The 15940-nt window shown below is 37.8% G+C and overlaps 1 protein-coding gene across 20 annotated transcripts in view; it reads left to right on the plus strand.

Annotated features, from left to right (window-relative positions):
• Positions 1-15940, plus strand: part of LOC129659174 (uncharacterized) — a 480433-nt gene that overhangs the window by 77374 nt on the left and 387119 nt on the right. The window lies entirely within an intron of this gene.

The following is a 15940-nucleotide window of genomic DNA, read 5'->3' on the forward strand; positions in this document are numbered from 1 at the left end:
TCTAATATGTTTGGACCACAGCCTACTATCCATGTACCCTTTAGGTTACATAAGATAGCATGTTCATTGCCAAACATACGTTTTTGAAATGAAATGAATTTTAGTGTAAAGCTATTTAATGAAACCAGCAAATTTAGACTTGTTTAAATGTCAGTAAAATATTAAGTACCATATGCTCTGTGCCAAGCAGTTGAAATTGTTTTTGGAGGAATATGAAATTAATTGTTACAAAATGAGAGAATTGAGTGACTTAAAGTACTTCACAATCAGTATTATCATTTAATGCATCTTTTGGCAATTATTAAACTCTAGGGAACAGCATGAATAGCCTTATCAAGTCTGTCAAGACACTAATGGAGAGGAGAATGGACTGAGCTTGCATTTACATGTGGGCATAAACCCAGAGAAAAGTGATGGAAGAAAACATAAAAACAGCCTCAAGCTCAGTGCCTGGGGCAGATATACTGTGTAGCCACTGGAGTCTCCAATAGCATCATTTCCTTCATTAATCCAGTGTCTTATTCCTTTTCTTCCTTTTGTGTTTGTGGTTGCTTTTCAATTTTAAGGACACCTAGATCTTTAAAAATCCACATGCAATATTTAGTTCTTAGGTTGCTAGCTGAAATTCATGATTAGTGAGAAACTCATATTAAGGTCAAAAAACTGTGGCAGGGTTTAGGTTACTTGAATTTGTAAGTTATTAATTATAATAACAGAAGAAAATAATTATTAAGCACTTGTGGCCACACACTGTTCTAAGCATTTACAATTACTATTTTATTTAGTCCCCCAAATCATAAGATATTTACAAATTTTGTCTCCATTTTACAAATGAGGAGACTGAAGCAGGGTGAAATTCATAACTATTTTAGTTTTAAATTGAAGAAAAACTGAAATACTTTCTTGGGAACTGTAGCTTTTGAATGTAATTGTGCTTTAAAAATGTCTCAGTGTCATGAATGCCCACATTGCTTTTTTAAAAATATGAATGAAATCTATACTGAAATTATTGGCAGGTAAAGGAAAATACTGGCAGGACTAAGTCCAGACTTTTGTTTTGTTTTGTTTCATTTTTACTTTGTTTTTAGTTTTGATTTCTAGTGGATATTTCAGTGAAATCTCAGTCTAGAAAATTGACTAAGGAGAAAATAGAGAGAGAGAGATAGAAAGATGATACTTGAAAAATCTGAAAAGTTGGTTGCCAATTAATCTAAGATGAGTCACATTTTGAATGAGGACAGAAAAATTGTCCAATGCCAGGAGGATGGATTATGCTTAGGAAACTGGAATTGCATGAGAACCTGCAATATTGCACAGAACCTCGAATGTTAGGTTCATGAATCAAGGTAAACTGGAAGTGGACAAACGGGAGATGGCAAGAGTGAACATTGACGTTTTAGGACTCAGTGAACTAAAGTGGACTGGAATGTGCAAATTTAACTCAAATGACCATTATATCTACTACTGTGGGCAAGAATGCCTTAGAAGAAATGGAGTAGCACTCATAGTCAACAAAAGAGCCCAAAATGCAGTACTGGGTGCAATCTCAAAGCAACCGAATGATCTCTGTTCATTTCTAAGGCAAACCATTCAACACCACATTAATCCAAGTCTATGTCCCAACCAGTAATGCTGAAGAAGCTGAAGTTGAACAGCTCTATGATGACCATTTAACTAACACCAAAGAGAAAAAGAAAAAAGATGTCCCTTTCATTATAGGGGACTGGAATGCAAAAGTAGGAAGTCAAGAGATACCTGGAGTAACAGGCAAGTTTGACCTTGAAAAAAAACAAATGAAGCAGGGCAAAGGCAGAGTTTTGCCAAGAGAATTCACTGGTCATAGGAAACACCCTCTTCCAAAAACGCAAGAAAAGATTCTACACATGGACTTCCCCAGATGGTCAACACTGAAATTAGATTGATTATATTCTTTGCAGCCAAATATGGAAAAGCTCTATACAGTCAGCAAAAACAAGACTGGGAGCTGACTGCAGCTCAGATCATGAACTCCTTATTGCTAAATTCAGACTTAAATTGAAGAAAGTAGGAAAAACCACTAGACCATCCAGGTATGACCTAAATCAAATTCCTTAGGATTATACAGTGGAAGAGACAAATAGATTCATGTGATTAGATCTGATAGGGTGCCTGAAGAACTATGGATGGAGGTTCGTGACATTGTACAGGAGGCAGGGATCAAGAGCATCCGCAAGAAAAAGAACTGCAAACAGGCAAAATGGTTGTCTGAGGAGGCCTTACAAATAGCTGAGAAAAGAGAAGTGAAAGGCAAAGGAGAAAAGGAAAGATATACCCCTCTGAATGCAGAGTTCCAAAGAATAGCAAGGAGAGATAAGAAAGTCTTCCTCAATGGTCTATGCAAAGAAATAGAGGAAAACAATAGAATGGGAAAGACTAGAGATCTCTTCAAGAAAATTAGAGATACCAAGGAATACTTCATGCAAAGATGAGCAAAATAAAGGACAGAAATGGTATGGCCCTAACAGAAGCAAATGCCATTAAGAAGAGATGGCAAGAATACACAGAAGAACTGTACAGAAAAGATCGTCATGACCTAGATAACCATGATGATGTGATCACTCATCTAGGGCCAGACATCCTGGAATGTGAAGCCAAGTGGGCCTTAGGAAGCATCACTATAAAGAAAGCTAGTGAAGGTTATGACATTCCAGCTGAGTTATTTCAAGTCCTAAAAGTTGATGCTGTTAAAGTGCTGCACTCAATATGCCAGCAAATTTGGAAAACTCAGCAGTGGCCACAGGACTGGAAAAGGTCAGTTTTCATTCCAATTTCAAAGAAAGGCAATGCCAAAGAATGTTCAAACTACCACATAATTGCTCTCATCTCACATGCTAGCAAAATAATGCTGAAAATTCTCCAAGCTAGGCTTCAACCATACGTGAACTGAGAACTTCCAGATGTTCAAGCTGGATTTAGAAAAGGCAGATGAACCTGAGATCAAATTGCCAACATCCACTGGATCATAGAAAAAGCAAGAGAGTGCCAGAACAAATCTACTTCTGCTTTATTGACTATGTCAAAGCCTTTGACTGTGTGGATTTTCCACAACAAACTGTAGAAAATACTTAAAGAGATGGGAATACCAGACCACACTGCCTGCCCCCTGAGAAATCTGTATTCAGGTCAAGAAGCAACAGTTAGAACCAGACATGAAACAACAGACTGGTTCCAAATTGGGAAAGGAGTACGTCAAGGCTGTATATTTTCACCCTGCTTATTTTTTTTTTTCCACCCTGCTTATTTAACTTGTATACAGAGTACATTATGCAAACTGCTGAGCTGGAGGAAGCACAAGCTGGAATCAAGATTACTGGTAGAAATATCAATAACCTCAGATATGCAGAAGACACCATCCTTATGGCAGAAAGTGAAGAGAAACTAAAGAGCCTCTTGATGAAAATGAAAACAGAGAGTGAAAAAGCTGGCTTAAAACTCAAGAAAACTAAGAACATGGCATCTGGTCCCATCACTTAATGAAAAATAGATGTGGAAGCAATGAAAACAGTGGTAATCTTTATTTTTTTAGGCTCCAAAATAACTGCAGATGGTGACTGCAGCCATGAAATTAAAAGACGCTTGCTCCTTGAAAGAAAAGCTTTGGCCAACCTAGACAGCATATTAGACAGAGACATTACTTTGCTGACAAAGGCCCATATAGTCAAAGCTATGATTTTTCCAGTAGTCATTTGTAGATGTGAGAGTTGGACCAAAAGGAAAGCTGAGGGCCGAATAATTGATACTTTTGAAGTATGGTGCTGGAGAAGACTCTTGAGAGTCCCTTGGACTGCAAGGAGATCCAACTAGTCCATCCTAAAGGACATCAGTCCTGAATATTCATTGGAAGGACTGATGCTGAAGCTGAAGGTTCAGTAGTTTGGCCACCTGATGCAAAGAACTGACTTATTGGAAAAATCCCGATGATGGGAAAGATTGAAGGCAGGAGGAAAAGGGGATGACAGAGGATGAGATGGTTGGATGGTATCACCGGCTCGATGGACATGAGTTTGAGCAAGCTCCAGGAGTTGGTGATAGACAGGGAAGTCTGGTGTGAACGACACCATGGGGTCGTAAAGAGTCGGACACAACTTAGTGACTGAACTGAGGAGGACCGAGATGAGAAGGAGGAGTCCCAGTGCAATATAAATGATGTGGAGAGGTGAGAATGTGTGAAAGGTCTGAAACAAAATGGTTTGTGCCAAAGAACACTTTCCTCTACATTCTATTTCTGCCTTTAACCACATTCACACCATCACCTCCAAAGCAGCGATATGAGATGCTGCTCCTTCAGAATCCAAGGATGTCTTCTTGAAACCATAAGCAAGGGCTTTGGCTGATTTCTTAGCCAAAAATGTTTGATTGTAAGAAGAATTCAAATAGTCATTGCCACAAGTTCCATTAACCTAATTTGTCAGGTTTGATGACTGAAATCAGTGTTTGATCCAGTGTTTTAATTTATCACTGTATTATCTTGGTCGTGTTGTTGAATGTTCCTGTGAAACGCATGGTGTTGTTATGTTATTTCACCAGTAGAAGCACAAATTTTGTGCTTTTAAGCAGTGTGTGGACTGTGATTGAGCTAAGAATTGTATAATTTAGGACAAAGGAGGTTTTGTACAGGTCAAGTAGGAAAGACCTGTTGACTATGGGGAGATTGAGAGGGACCAGAAAGTCTCCTCTTGCTCATTCTATCTGCCGCTGAGCATTCTATAGATCCTCTTTTGGTTAAGGGTCTGTTTAGGAATGCTCAGAGTTAAATAGTATGTTGGGAAATGAGAAGAGGAAGAAATTAACATTAGCTGAACACCTTCGACTAGTTAGACCTAGGAACTGAGAATATCTTTCAGATCCTCACAACAGCCTGTAAAGGAGGTGGTGTTTCTCTGTGTTCGAGGTGAAGAAAAGAAATTTCATGATGAGGTTAAGTAACTTTTATGTTCATGCTGCTGTCAAGTAGCAGAGACATGATTCAAACTTGAGTCTTTTTGTATTCTGAGTTTACATACGCTTATATTAGCTTTAGAGCCATAATTTAAATAATTTATCAATCAGCTTAGCTACCTAGTAAAATCCAGTAAAAAATGGTCATAGATAAGAAATGCATTTTTGGTCACTATGAGATAGAACGTATATAAGAGAAGGGGAGAAAGTGCCAGGATTGGTATTAAGTTTTCAGCCTTAGAAGAAGCTGCTAAGGATTTCCCTCCTTAAAAATATTCTAATCTTCTCTGGAATGTCAAGGCTCTCCAATTCAACTTTGGTTCACATTAATATGCAGATACTATGGGTACACTATGTAAATGAACAAAAAATAACCCCATAGAAATAGGATAGATTACTAACAATTCTATACATTTTCCTGTATTTCTTTCTCCTCTTTTTTTCTTTACAGAAGTACACTTTCTTTCAAAATTATTTTTGTTGCCAGGACAAAGAACCAAATGAAACTGTTGAAATGATTCTAGCCCTGTAATGGTAGGAAAGATGCTCACCAACCTGTTCTGTTCTAGGAAGTGAGACAAATGTGTAACGTTTTGTCAGCCTAATTACCAAGTCCATTTAAACAGAACTCCCTGGGGAAGGTAGACTGGTAGACTTTGAATCTTTACAGTGTACAATTATCTTCACCCAGTAAGTGCGTAAAATAAACAACCCTGTTTCTGGTTCTCCGTTCAAGTTTTTTTTTTTTTAATGTTGTAAGAGATAAATATAACATGTGAGCAAACATTGTTTGCGGCTAGGTTGTTCAAAAAATGTATTCACACCAACGATTGTTGGGATAATTATTAATGCTAAAAATATTTGAAGTTGCAGTGACTCTGCATTTGAAGTCTAGTATGTGTCATTTGTTTTATTCATGATAAACAGATCATTTAGTTGGAAAAATCCCATCTGCTTAGATATATCTCTTATTATTTATGAGAACCATGTTTAGGAATGCAGGCGGCACATGTGCATAATTAATCCTGAAGAGAATTAGACATTGTTTGATTCACAGCTGAATGCAATTAGCATTAGGAAGTTTACATATGTTGGCAATAACACAGATTAGCAACTAAAGTGCTTGTTAAAAAATTTAACCTGAGGCTGCTGGAGCAGACCTCTCTTAATGATGCTTTAAATGTTGTTGATGAAGTAATAATCAATTTTGTTTTATAAATAGTAAATCAAGAATTTAGGTCTAATTAGCAGCGCTACAGATCACTTCACTTACGTATCAGATGTACTTGTGATGTGTGCTATGAACTTTCTCAGAGTCTTGTGTGCAAACAGTTGTTATGGGGAAGACATACACCTTTCAGGGAAAAGAAAAAAAAAAGGGGGTATCATTCTCCAGAGTGAGGCCTTTTGGAAGGACTTCTCTGGAGATATTTATCAGAAGAGCTCTTTGTCTCTCTGCAGCTTCTAATTGAGGGAGAGAGAAACAACACCCTTTTTTCGCGAGCAGAACCATTAGACAGCTTTACAGACTGTGAAAGAAGTCATCTAATGGGGAGGGAGGAGAGAATGTAAATGACGAAAATGAGGCCGAAAGTAAAATTAAGCTATAATTGTTTGCACTTCAACTTTGAGAAGTTCACCATTAATTAAAATGTTTCTGCACCACTCGCCACCAGACTGGCAAGAAGGAGGCAAGGCTGCCTATGAGAGCATTCTGGAACCTTCAGGAAGACAAGCAAGGCCTGTGAGGAGGGAACAAGCATCTCCATCTCCAGCACACCGGCGGTAGAGTCACCAGAATGCAGGGTGGCAACCTCACGCCACATTCCTCTCACGGCCCTCAGTTTTGATTTTGGCTCTCCTTGTGCCTCACTATAAATTACTCTTGTACCTTTTCAGAATGAAGGGGGATAGGGACACCGTTTGTTTAGGAAACATTTACCCTGTTTCATAGAGTCTGTCTCACATTTCTTTTTTCCCATTGGAACAGCTCTGAAAAGTAAGTGCCTCTCACAATGATGACCATCCTAGAGTTCACTAGCAACTTTTTTCTTGAGATAATGTTGTTTTTTTCCATAAAATAATGCTGATAGCATCTTAGCTTCAATTAAGGATGGAACTGAATCTCTCTTCTGTGCCAGGCACTGTGCAAGGAATGAGGAATAACTGAGATGTAATATAATGTCAAAGGAGTATAATAAAGTTAGGCACAATGAACATGCTTGAAATTGAACTTGCAGAATGGTCGCTGCAATTACTTAGTGGCTCAACAAGTATTTGAACATGGAATCTTGTACCAGTGTCATGCACTATAACCCAGCATTGTTCTGGTGACTCTTTTCTGGATTGATGAGCAGTGTCAGTGGATGAATGTAGAGTGTAAGCTCTGTGGTGCAGTGAGTTTCTCCTGTTTGTTCACTGCAGCGTTCCTATCACCGAGAACAGTGGTTGGCACAGGGAGTCACTGGATAATTGCTCATTGAATGAAGAACAAACCAGGCCAGGGGTTGGCTTTGCCCTGGGAGCAAAATAGTTTTTACATCTGTAAGTTGGTTGAAAACAAAAATCAAAGGAAGAATAATATTTCATGGCATACTAAAAGTGTAGGAAATTCAAAGTCCCGTGTACATAAAGTTTTATTGGCATGTGTCCACATTCATTCACATTTTCTCTGACTGTTCTCTTACTACAAAGGCGAAGCTGAGTTGTAAAGGTGATCTTAGGACCTACAAAGCCTAAAATATTTACTATTTACGGAATAGTAAGACACTGATATTTACAGAAAATGTTTGCTGACCCTTAGATAAGGCTATTGCTGTCAAAGAGAGAAGCTCTCAGGAGATCAAGTCCACCCCAGGAATTCTGTGTTCTCACCAATTCCTGCTCATGGAATCACTGCTGGCTCCTCACCCTATCGGTTGAGGAAGCTTGAGGATCATCACTGATGACATATTTGACGACAGGGAAGCTGAACTCCCTATCCAAGCCCCCTCACACACATCCACTGCAATTGCTCCATGACCTTCACAAAATTAAATCAATTCTGGCTCTCCTAATAGAAGAGCAGAAGCTGAATTGTATATTTAAAGCTTCATGATAATACTTCCTGGTACATAATCAAATTTGGTATAACTTGAATCCACTTGGCTTCTATCCAAGAAGAGCCATTATAGAAAGTACCAGCTGAATTTCATTATCAAAATACTGTGTGTTATGTGGTCTTCAGATATGAACCTGGGCAGTGTTATGATTTTAATTAAAGATATCAGTTCTGAAGGTCCTCTCATTCACGTCTGCTACGTGCTAGATGTTTTCATTGGCTGCTAGGAGTACAATGATTATAAATGAATCCCAAAGTATGGACAGACAAGCAGGGGGCCAACAGAGTCTGAGGGTATATGAGCTCAGGACAATGCTGCAAGTGAATCAGCTGTTCAAACGTGGCTCCCCTGGGCCTTGGTTCAGTCACTGACAGTACATAGAAAGTAACCTTCAAAGGAAAGGCGCATAAGCATGGATAGAGGAAACACACGTGTTCCATGTAATCTCCTGAGTTCTCTTCCCTCTTGGACCTCTCAACAGCACAACCTGCTAGAGACAGGAGCTAATTCTTCATGCAAACAGAGGCACAGACTTTCCAATTATAGGCTTGCGAATGGCTAAGCACCATCACAGTACCACATACTTATCACTCATAAATATTTTAGTATGAATTAGTAAGATCAGAATTCTCTATAAAAACATAGAGCAAAACAGGATTGCAAATGCAATTTTTGAAAATCTGTATCAAATATCAAAGTTGAGGGCACAGGGTGATATCAACAAACCAAATCTACAATCGTTTTTCTGGAAGCTGTTGGGTAATGAAGAAGTACCTTGAAAATGATACTAAAACTGGGAGGAAGAGCATTTGTTACAGAGACTACTAAGTCCTCAGCATGTATTTCTCCTTCTGCCTTATAGTTACACACACACACACACATGCACAGTTTTAGCAGCAATGTGTGAATATACTGGATACTTCTTTGCCTTCCTTATAGTTAAGTGTCTAAATTCTGGATAATGAGAAGCAAACAGAGGTAATGTTTGCAATTTCTATACCATACCCTTTAAAAGAATCTTCTTCTTCTCCATTGTGTCTCCTTCCCCCTTCCTGTATACAGTAACAAGGATACAGTACTGCTAATCTATGGTATTAGTCTGCTAGGGCTGCGTAACAAAAGGCCAGAGGCTGGATGTCTTAAAGAGCAAAACTGTATTTTTCCACAATTTGGGAAGCTAGAAGTCCAAGATCAAGGTGCTGTCAGCTGTGGTTTCTGGTGAAACCTCTCTTTCTCACTTGTAGTTAGTTGCCCTCTCACGTTTGTGCACAGAGAGAAAGAAAGAGAGCTCTCTGGTGTCTTTTCCTCTTTTTTTAAGGGTGCTAGTCCTATGGGATTAAAGCCCTTTCTTATTTAACCTCTACTACCTCTTTTTAGGGGACTTCCCTGGTGCTCAGAGGGTAAAGAATCTGCCTGCAGTGTAGGAGGCCCTGGGTTCGATCATTGGGTCGGAAACATCCCCTGGAGAAAGGAATGGCAATCCACTCCAATATTGTTGCCGGGAAAATTCCACAGACAGAGAAGCCTGGCAGGTTATAGTCCATGGGGTTGCAAAGGGTCAGACATGACTGAAAGGTCAACAAAGGGTCAACACACACACACCTCCTTTTAGGGGGCTTCCCAGGTGGCACAGTGGTAAAGAATCTGCCTGCTAATGCAGGAGACACAGGTTTGATCCCTGGGTTGGAAGATCCCTGGAGGAGGAAATGACAACCCACTCCAGTATTGTTGCCTAGGAAATCCCATGGACAGAGGAGCCTGGTGAGCTACAGTCCATGGGGTCACAGTCAGAAATGTGAGTGACTGAGGATGCACGGGGGCACCTCCTTTTAGGCCCAGTCTCTAAATGCAATCACATTAGGGGTTAGACATTCAACATGGGATTTGGGGGAAGAATACTAGTCAGTCCATAGGAGCCAGCTTTGAGTCCCCTGGCTGATAGTGGAGCACCGTGATGGAAAACATCTGGGTCCTAAATGATTTCTTAACATAGAAATAGAAGTGTATAACCTTTCTGGACCACTCACCCTTCTCAGGACTGTAATGTCTCAGCCACTGGGTTCACGGCTGTGTTTGTCCCAGCAGCTGTATCCTAACAGAGTGTGAAAGAAAAGAGCCGAAAGGATCTTTCTGTTACTTTACAGGTCTCCTGGGAGAAAGAACAGGTCATCCATCATCTTTTCTGAATCTCTTTTTGAATGTCTTTTAACGCCTTTTAATCCTAATCTAATTATATTTGAATAGGCAAATGCTTAGAAATCCTAGTCTCATCTTCTGTATAACAACTCTTTGTGTAATTTGTTGCAGTCGAATTAGTTTTGGTCCTAATTTGTGATAGATATGGAGCTACCAAAGGTATAAATTCAGGTATTTATATTAATTACATGTCCTGCCAAGTTCATGTTGTCAACTTGAAGGACAGCGCTCATTTTTTAAAGTAGATATGTCTGTTAAAAAAATACAATAATTTTTAGTGAAACTAAAGGACTTCATGAAAACTATAGAATCCTTAGAAAAGTTACTAGGTTTCTTTTTGAAATAACAGAATGTTCTAAAATTAGGTTATGGTGGTGGCTGAGTAATTCTATGGACATACTAAAAACCACTGAACTGTACTCTTCAACTGGGTAAATTATGTATATGTATATGAGAAAGCTAAGTGAAAAATTCTACTGCTTTTAAATTATATTTCAAGAATAAAAATGCATGAAGAGCACTAAGAAAGCCAAGTCAGTCTTTGCTTTGTTATACAATTATCCTAGTGGAGCCAAACTGCTCTGTGTCTCTAAAAGAAGGAATACTGAAGGGGCCCTCCAGCATGCACGGGAGCTGGACTGAAGGCCCATGTTTCCCTCCAGAAGTCACTGGGTTAAACAGGGAGACTCCAGAAGACGAGACACATATAGTGTTGGTGGTCTTGGAACCTATACCATCTATATGCTCTGCCTTGAGATGAGTCCCTCATAGCTGGACACAGCACATACACACTCCCACGAATGCCCACTCACATATACACATACCCACACATCTTGTTTCTTTCCCTAGGTTTTTTCCTTGTTTTATTAAAAAATGGAGATGGATATTTAACTAAATAGTTTTGTCAAGACAAATGAATTAATTGGTCCCTTTTATAATTTTTTATGAATAAGTGAAAGTCTTTGTTTTGGGGGTAATCTTAGGGTCCTAAGCAATAACTCAGTTGTAGGGATTGTTCAGAATCATATCTTTTTTTGATATGAAACTCAATATCTAGTTTGTCTTCACCTGTACTTTCATTCCTTTTCATTAAGTATTGGTGAAACTCAGCCTTGAAGCATCTCATAAAGTTTCATAATTTTCACATTTCACTTTAAGCTTAATTCCTTTTCTTACATCTTCCCTAGATCTAGAGAACAGCGAGTCACTATTTTTCTATGCTGCTCTTGAATGGTGGGTAGTTAGACCATTCTCTTAGCCTAGTAATCTTGTTCCTTTGCTTAAACTTTCCTTTATAGCTTCTATTTCTCAACCCTTTAACAACTCTCATTGAGGTCCTCAGTTGATATAAATAGTCATTTTCACTTTTTTTCCTCTGCATGATCATTTGAAATAGTATTTCTAAGAAAAAAAATTAACATAACTTTAAATGGTTTTACACTGTGCATATTACAAGGTCTAAAGAAATACACTCCCAAGATTCAAAAAGACTAGTGATTACTTTTGAAAACTTAGACTCAACTAAGTAGCTCCAGAAAATGGGATAAAATAAAACATGTAGGTATTATTTGTCAGAACAAAAAGATTTGCCGTGATAATTACAATTTGGCAAGTCTATTGTGAGGCCCCTGGGTGGGGGGAAAAACCCTACAGCCTATATGGGATAATAGAAACATGAGCAATAAGCAGCATGGGATTTTAGAGGGAGAAAAAAATCGCTCAAAAAACTAAAGTCCTCCTTTCTTTAACAAAATTACAAAATTAATGGGTGAAGGAAAAGTATTTAGTTTAATGCACCTGGTCAGCCATAAAGCTTTCAGTAAAGTTTTACCTCGAAATGCAATTCCAATTATCTTATAAATAAAGAAGAATAACTTTTGAGACAACTAACACCTTTTACCTAATAAAGTGCCTACCAAAGCTTTTGAAGTCTAATATCAGGCACAGTAATATGAAAAGTGGCCTTCTTTACTGTTTAGAGAACAGGGGAGACATGTGGCATACCTCCAGGCTACTTCTCCCTATTGACCTTACCCTCAAATACCAGGGCTGTAGTCTCTGGTAGGGGTGGGAGTTGGGGAAAGCACCAGAAATGTGACAGTCCATGATATTTAGTATTTTGGAGGGTAGAGATAATGCAGGGCACGGGTGTCTCATGATTCATGAAACCATACCAGCTCCCTTCCCTGGCACCCCCAGAGTGTCATGCCGACAGCCAATCTTGCACCCACATGCCCACCCCTAAGAGATATAGAGTAGTCTCCCCTGGAGAACATAAATCAGTTCAGTTCAGTTCAGTCTCTCAGTCATGTCTGACTCTTTGCGACCCCATGGACTGCAGCACGCCAGGCCTCCCTGTCCATCATCAACTCCCGTTTACTCAAACTCATGCCCATTGAGTCAGTGATGCCATCCATTTATCTCACCCTCTGTTGTCCCCTTCTCCTCTCGCCTTCAATCTTTCCCAGCATGAGGGTCTTTTCAAATGAGTCAGTTCTTCACATCAGGTGGCCAAAGTATTGGGGTTTTAGCTTCAACATCAGTCCTTCCAATGAACATTCAGGACTGATTTTCTTTAGGATGGACAAAAATAAACTCCAATAAAAAAGGACCCATAGACTCTGACATTTAAAGATTCTTGCATGTAAATATATATGTTGAAAATCTTTCCAGTATACTGGGAGATGTCATCCAGTTTTTCTTTTTCAATTTGTAAATGTACTTTACTCTTCAGTTTGAATGAACAGCCAAGGAACTTCAAATATTGAGGAGTCTCCAACTATGACATACAGAGTGACATAAATAAGGAGAATAAACGGGGAGAAAAAGAGAGACGACAAAAAGCACCAAATAAAACTTAAAATATATATATATATATATAAACTATTATTACTATCCTGGATTGATGAGAGAAGATATCACATCTGGAAGAAACAGGATATTATTATGAAAAGAAATAATCAAACAACACCACCTAAATATTAGAATTTAAAATATGATTACTGGAAAATATTCTCAGAAGGTTTGGAAAATAGTGTCAAAGAAATGCTCAAAGAGGAAAAATGAGACACATACTATAGGAGAGGAAAAAGTAGAGAATATATCTAAGAGATTTAAAAAAAAAATACAGAAATAAGGAATGGTGATAAAAGTCCAGGTTGAAACATCTTACACAACTTCATAATTTCCTGAAGAAAATAGAGACAACACAGTTATCAAAAATCATTTAAGAAGAACTGAAGATCGTATGTCTCCAAATGAAAAGACCCACTAGGAATCAAGCAGAGTGGAGAAAGACCTTTATCAGAGCAGACTAAGAACTTTCAGAAAAACAGAAAAAAAAAAAAAATCCTAAGAACTTCTTAAAGCATAGAAGCAAATAATGAAGAAATGCTTAGGAGTAAGACATTATATTGAAATTCTTGAGAGCAACCCCAATTTCCAGACGACTGTGACTCAGTACCTACATCTTTATGAAGTGGTTTCAAAGTTATCAATCACATATGAAAGCAGAAAAAAAGACATTCTCAGATGGTCAATATGTAAAATGAATAAACGTGTTTTCTATGCACTCTTTCTTAGAAAAGTGCTAGATGTGCTTTAGAAATCCAAGAGAAAAAAAATCAAGTGTTCAAGTACAGGAAACCAGCAGTGATAAAGATCAATATGTCAGCTCTGCACCACCTAGAAAGAATGTGGGAGAGCTACCATATGACCCTGCAGTCCTACTCCTGAGCATATATGCAGAGAAAAGGGGATTTGAAAGGATACATGCACCCTAATGTTCATTGCAGCATTGTTTACAATATCCAAGACGTGAAAGCAATCTAAATGTCCATCAACAGAGGAATGGATAAACAAGATGTGTTGTACACACACACACACTGGACTATTATTCAGCCATTAAGAAGAATGAAATAATGCCATTTGCAGCAACATGGATGGACCTAGAGAGTAAAGTAAGTCATACTGAGTGAACTAAATCAGGCAGAGAAGGAGAAATATCATATGACATCCCTTATATGTGGAATCCAAAAGGAAGTGATGCAAATGAACTTATTTATAAAACAGAAAGAGATTCACAGACTTAGAAAATGAACATGTGGTTGCCAGGGGGGAAGGGATAGTTAGGGAGTTTGGGAAGGTTATGTACACACTGCTATATTTAAAATGGTTAACCAACAAGGACCTATTATATAGCACATGGAATTCTGCTTAATGCTGTGTGGCAGCTTGGATGGAAGGGGAGTTTGGGGGAGGCTAATGTGTATGTATATGTATGACTGAATACATGTATATGTATGACTGAATCCCCTCATTGTCCACCTGAAACTATCACAACATTGTTAATTGACTATACTCCAATATAAAATAAAAAGTTTATAAGAAAAAAAGAATGTGGGTTAGAGAGGTAGAGGGCTGGTTGGGGAATGGGGGTGTGATAGAACTGCTTAGTGTTCTAGTATGTTTCAACACCTAGAAAATATATTAATAGGCCTTTGGTATATTTTTGGAGTATTTTATTTTAATAAATTTAGTTTATAAACTACTTCACACCAAACATAAATGAAAAATAGTTATTGGAAAAGAAACAAGGAAATAATGATTTAATATTAATTCCAGAAAAAAACAACAATCTTTATTAGAAAAAAATTGTAATCAAAAGTCATTTTTTTTTGGCCCCAGAGTGAAAAACTATTTGTGTAACAATAGTTGTATAAACACTGACTGTTACCTTAACCAGAAAATTATAATTTTACTATATTGAGAGATTGGGAGAGATCATAAGAGGAGGTGAATTTTATATTTCCAAATCAAAAAGTCAATTTACTATTTCCGTAATTATTAAATTGAGAAATGGCCATGTTATTTATGGAGATAGATATGAATACAGGAATATATGTATTCTGGCGTGTGTATATATGTATATGATATACAATATAAATGTTGGATATACTTGTATGTATATCATACATATACATGGGAGCTTCAGGAGAAGCACCTTTAGGCACTGAAAGTGGTTATATTTATAGAGCAGAATAATTAGGAGTTAGAGTAAGGACTGTTGGCTTGTGTGTTGTAAGCCTTTTAGCACTACATGCATTTATTATTTTCAGAGAGTTGAAGAAAATTAAAATCATAAATAGTAAAAGGAATAAGTAAGTTTGGAAGATTATATTGAGTTCTCAATTCAGTCAAACTAACTGAATAGGGTAAGTCATTACCTTTTTCTTCTGACAAGTCAGTATTTTATTTTATTTTATTTTTAATGTTTCTGGGAACTGGCCATTAAGTAGAACCTCCTGGACAAATTAAGACTTACTTGCAGTTACAATAGTTACATAGATTAGGTCACAATTTGTAAAGTGCTCTTTATAAATATGATATCATTTTATTAGTTTATATGCACAGAATTTAATATGTTTAACTTGGTTTCCTCAAGTGATTTTGTCTGGCATATAAAGAAATATAAGTCTCAGTTTAAAAAGTTAAAACCACATAAAACCTCTGACAGTATTAGAGACATATATTGTTTATCTGAAGCTTTATGTCTTTGTATTTTATGGCTTCACAGCTCTACCCAAGACTTTCGTCTTCAAATTTTCTTCCTCCTTTTTGAATCCTGCTCCTTTTTGCCCACACAGCAACTCTAAATTTCTCCCAGG

The sequence above is a fragment of the Bubalus kerabau genome, chromosome 8 (assembly GCF_029407905.1).
Source record: "Bubalus kerabau isolate K-KA32 ecotype Philippines breed swamp buffalo chromosome 8, PCC_UOA_SB_1v2, whole genome shotgun sequence".
NCBI classification, from domain to species: domain Eukaryota; kingdom Metazoa; phylum Chordata; class Mammalia; order Artiodactyla; family Bovidae; genus Bubalus; species Bubalus kerabau.